At 42.8% G+C, this 5,638-nt stretch overlaps 1 pseudogene; it reads left to right on the top strand.

Moving 5' to 3' along the window:
* The first annotated feature begins 2,395 nt into the window (after window positions 1-2,395).
* On the top strand, window positions 2,396-5,430 carry LOC122705864 (annotated as a pseudogene).
* The last annotated feature ends 208 nt before the right edge of the window (window positions 5,431-5,638 follow it).

The following is a 5,638-nucleotide window of genomic DNA, read 5'->3' as shown; positions in this document are numbered from 1 at the left end:
CTACCCAAGACAGCCACTGACCACAGTTTGACAGTTTCCTCTTAGCCTATTTTGAGTCTCTATAGTGACTTTCCACTTTTTCCTCCCACTTGTCCTTCCTGTATACCTTCGGGGTCTGAGAACTCTCAACTTACCCAAACAACCAGATTGGAGGATGAAAACTTTTAGAACTTGAAAAGGAAATTAAGTTCTAGAATAGGCAGAATAATTTCCTCTTTTTCAGACCATGTTTTCTCCTCAACTAAAAAAAAAAAAAAATTATGAGGGCTTCCCTGGAGGTCTAGTGGTTAAGAGTCCACCTGCCAATGCAGGGAACACAAGTCTGAACTCTGATCAGGAAAGACCCCACATGCCACGAAGCAACTAAGCCTCTGAGCCTGCGTGGTGTAAAGCCTTGAGCTATAACTCCTGAAGCCCATGACCCTAGAACCTGTGCTCCGCAAGAAGAGAAGCTACCGCCGTAAGCCCGCGCACAGCAACGAAGAGTAGCCCCCTGTAACCACAACTAGAGAAAGCCCACACACAGAAAGGAAGACGTGGCACAGACAAAAATAAGTAAATAAATCTTTCTAAACATTATGAACATTTTCAAACACTATGAAAAATAGGAAAAAGTTCAACAAAAAAGTTTCAACTATGAAAAAGTTGAAAGAGTAATGAAATGAAAACCTGAATGCCTACTACCTAGACTGAATAATTGTTAACATCCTAAAATTTTGCTTTATTTCCATCAATCATCTACATATACATCTTTTCTTTTGAACCGTTCGAAAGTAAGAAGCAGACATCAAGGCACTTTACCCCCAGAGACTTCAGCATGCATCTCCTATGAAGAAGACATTCTCCTAGATAACTGCATGCAGGTCATTACTTAAACTAGTAACAGTAGTTTCACACCACCATCTAGTATCCACTGTATATTGAGATGTTTCTAGTTGTTCCAAGAATATGCTTTGTTGCTTTTTTCTTTTGAATAAGGATTCAATCAAAGAATCACACATTGCAGTTAATTGTCTCTTTAATCTCTTTTAGTTTAGAGCAGTCCCTTCTTTTTCTTTTAAAATGAGCTTCACCTTTTGAAGTCAGACCCTATTTTAAGGCCATCCTTTAAATTCATTCCGCATCTCAGAATCAGCACAATCCATTACCTTTCACTTATACTCCCCACTCAAGTCCTGACTCCATCTCTCTGATACTTACTGTCCATAAGATTATTTTTCTAGACAGCATCCCATATTACCTTCCAAATCAGGCCTGGTGAACAAAGCCCTGCATCCTTCATGGAAGTATGACTTGAGCTTGGCTGACTAGCATGACTCTCAAGACTTGGATAGAAGCTATTGGGCGTTACTCCTCTCTTCTCACTATACTTGAACTTGAGAGCTTCTGAAGCAAGAGTACCCATAGGTATCTTGATGCCATGAATGAGGAACAGCCTGGAGACACCAGGGCTGCGCTTGGAGCCAGAAAAAGAAGCCAGCTTGGCAGAAGGCAGAACAGAGAACTAGGGGAAAACAAACCCTGGGAATATCTTTGGAGGCCTGAATCTAAAGTAATAGAAGTCAGATCTAACTCCTGGACTTTTTAGTAATTGAGCCAATTAATTCCCTTTGGGGGGCAAGCCAGTCTGTACTAATTTTCCTATCACTACAGTCCAAAGAGTCCCAGCAGGTGTATGCGTTATAAATTCACTTTCACAATAATCACTGATTCTTAGAGACTCTTGGAACTTGAGCCTCAAACCATCATTTATTAATATCCCACCATCTTCTTTCTGAATATTTGCTTTCTTTCATTTGCAGAGTTCTTTACTTTAAGGATAGAAACTTATCATGTTAGCTGATCTTTTTATGGCCTACATATTTCTATTCTGTTTTCTAGTTGCTTTAGCTGATTTGTTTTCTCACTGAATTTTCTTTGATATCTCAAGCTTTTCTCTTTGTCACCAATTCTATTTGAAATCCTCGCTAATCAGCTCCCTGATAGTTGTAACTTGTTAGTTCTGTAATGATATTAAGACTCAATTCATTTCCATAGCATTGAAATCTCCTTTCTCTGTTATTTTACCACATAGTCTTTGAACTTTCACTTTAGTGAATTTACATTGTTAATACTATTATTAATTTCTCTAAATCATTCATTGTTCTGAAATGAGAAAGAGTGAGAGACATTTCTTCTTTTCCTTGAGTTATATTTTCTTCTAGAGTAGATTCATTGTCTCTCTTCACTTGCTCACTTCCTTAATTTAATTCATTTATGGTTTAAATGAATTATGGCATGTTTCTCTAATTACCATGCCATTTGTTTTCTTCTTGCTCATGTCTGAAATGGGCTGCCATGTCTAGACTCTAGGGCAGTGGTTTTCAACTCAGGATGATTTTGTAACCCAGAAGTCATGGGGCTAGTTTTGGTTGTCACAATTGGAGTAAGAGTAGAGGGGTGTTTGCTACTGACCTTTAACAGGTAGAGGTCAGGGATACTGCTAAACATTCTATAATGCACAAGGTACTCCACTCCCCCACAACCAAGAATTATCTGGCCGAAAACGTTAAGTGCTCAAGTTGAGAAACCCTGCTCTAAGGCCTTCTGATCATCTGATGTCTGATCTATGACATGAAGCTGCTGTCCTTGTTATTCTTCCATATTTCTCTTCCTTTAAAAAGAAGAACTTACAAGCTCAATACTGGTCTCTCCTCGTTTCTCTGTATAACTGGAGGAGAGAAGGGAAGAGTCCTTCGGGAGCTGTGTGCACCTGTTATTACGGTACCTGGGCTTTGCTCTATTTTCTGAGATTTCTTATCATCAGAAAGCCTCTCCCTGGGTGGAGGAGTATCTGTTTCTATGGCTTCCGATCATGATCCTAACTCAGCATGAAACCAAGAAAATGGTGAGATCGCGCAGTACTTCCAACGCCTGTTTTTTGTGGGGTTTCTTTTGGCTGCACTGCATGGTATGCAGGATCCCAGAGCAAGGATCAGACCTGTGCCCCCTACAGTGGAAGGGCAGGTTCTTAACCACTGGGCCCCTGGCTCCAGAGAAGTCCCCTTCCTGCCTCTGTTGCCATCCTGTGGTGACAGAGGCTTCTATTTAGGGATCTGTGACTTTTCCCTGCTCTATCTGCTGACCATCTCAGTCCATTTCTCTCCTGCATGTGTTTGGGTGAGCTCAGTCGTGCCCAACTTTTTGTGACCCCATGGACTACAGTCCACCAGGCTCCTCTGTCTAGGGAATTTTCTAGGCAAAAATACTGGAGTGGGTTGCCACTTCCTTCTCCAGGGGATCTTCCCAGCCCAGGGATCAAATCTGTGTCTCTTAGGTCTCCCACATCGTCAGGTGGGTTCTTTACCACTAGTGCCACCTGGGAAACCATTGGAACTTATTAAGATTGGATCAAATAACCTAATTCTTTTGCCTTGCTCAATTGGGCTGGGATAAGATGAAGAGAGGGTCAATGGTAAAAATCTCTCTATTGCTTGGCTACTACTTACTTTTCAAAGTTTTGACCTAAAGTTGTACTCCTTTCCTTGCTATATTGCTATTGGTGAAAACTTCTCTCTCTCTCTTTCTGTCTTATGAAGATTTTATCAGGTAGTAAGAACAGGAGATTTTTGTGTTCAGTCTGTTTTCTTTCCCTCCAATTTTCCTACTATACCAATAGGTATTAAGATACCCCCTGACTCAATATTTTATTATGCTAATATTACTTTATTATTGATCTTGGGTGGCTATGAAACCAGGCCACCCAGGAAGCCACAAATCAATATACTCACTTGTCAAATATAGTTTTCAAAACACATGGAAGAATTGACAGTCTATGGCCATACCGCCCAGAACATGCCCAATCTCATCCGACCTTGGAAGCTCAGTAGGGTCGGGTCTGATTAGCACTCAAATGGGCGAATCCACAAACCTCTGAACCTGAGTCCAGTCTTTCTGCTCTCAGACAGGCCTGGCACACAGCTGTGTTGACTGTGTTCTGACCACGGGCGAGAGCTCTGTCCCTTCCAACGTTTACCTTCACTAACAGCTATTCCCTGAGAAAGGTGGCATGTAGGGCACCATCTGCCAACAGACACAGTCTTCCCATCTGTGCAATGCCCAGGGGAAAAGCTGAGCAAAGAGGCATCTCCACAGACAGCCCAGTCAACACCCTGGCAGGATTTTTGGCCACAAAAACACTACACTCCCTGTATGTGCTGCGTTTGGAATGTCTTCCGATATGCTAGATTCTAGTCAATAAGGCATATAAGTTGCTCTTGGTCCCATATTGAACTCGAGTTGGAAGAGGCGAGTCCGGTCTCAAAGTGGAGGTAAAACCGCCGCCCGGTCGCCCCCAGCCCGACTCTGGCCGTCGCCACTGCTGCTGGGGGGGAGGAGGGTCATGATCCCAAGGAACCAGAGCAGTTGAGAAAGCTATTTATTGGTGGTCTGAGCTTTGAAACTACAGATGATAGCTTAAGAGAACATTTTGAGAAATGGGGCACACTTACAGATTGCGTGGTGATGAGAGACCCCCAAGCTAAACGTTCCAGGGGCTTTGGTTTTCTGACTTACTCTTGTGTTGAAGAAGTGGATGCAGTGATATGTACTCTACCACACAAGGTTGATGGGCGTGTAGTGGAACCAAAGAGAGCTGTTTCTAGAGAGGATTCTGTAAAGCCTGGTGCCCATCTAACAGTGAAGAAAATTTTTGTTGGTGGTATTAAAGAAGATACAGAAGAATATAATTTGAGAGACTACTTTGAAAAGTATGGCAAGATTGAAACCATAGAAGTTATGGAAGACAGGCAGAGAGGATTTGCTTTTGTAACTTTTGATGATCATGATACAGTTGATTAAATTGTTGTTCAGAAACACCACACTATTAATGGGCATAATTGTGAAGTGAAAAAGGCCCTTTCTAAACAAGAGATGCAATCTGCTGGATCACAAAGAGGTCGTGGAGGTGGATCTGGCAACTTTATGGGTCGTGGAGGAAACTTTGGAGATGGTGGAGGTAACTTTGGCCGTGGTGGAAACTTTGGTGGAAGAGGAGGCTATGGTGGTGGAGGTGGTGGCAGCCGAGGGAGTTATGGAGGAGGTGATGGTGGATACAATGGATTTGGAAGTGATGGTGGCAACTATGGCGGCGGTCCTGGTAGTAGTAGTAGAGGAGGTTACGGTGGTGGTGGGCCAGGATATGGAAACCAAGGCGGTGGATATGGTGGCGGTGGTGGAGGATATGATGGTTACAATGAGGGAGGAAATTTTGGAGGTAACTATGGTGGTGGTGGAAACTGTAATGATTTTGGAAATTATAGTGGACAACAGCAATCAAATTATGCACCCATGAAAGGGGGTAGTTTTGGTGGAAGAAGCTCGGGCAGTCCCTATGGTAGTGGTTATGGATCTGGTGGTGGAAGTGGTGGATATGGTAGCAGAAGGTTCTAAAAACTCAGAAGAAAAGGGCTACAGTTCTTAGCAGGAGAGAGACCGAGGAGTTGTCAGGAAAGCTGCAGGTTACTTTGAGACAGTCGTCCCAAATGCGTTAGAGGAACTGTAAAAATCTGCCACAGAGGGAACGATGATCCATAGTCAGAAAAGTTACTGCAGCTTAAACAGGAAACCCTTCTTGTTCAGGACTGTCATAGCCTCAGTT

Source organism: Cervus elaphus, chromosome 12 (assembly GCF_910594005.1).
Source record: "Cervus elaphus chromosome 12, mCerEla1.1, whole genome shotgun sequence".
Taxonomy (NCBI): Eukaryota; Metazoa; Chordata; class Mammalia; order Artiodactyla; family Cervidae; genus Cervus; species Cervus elaphus.
This window is presented reverse-complemented; position numbering and strand designations above follow the sequence as displayed.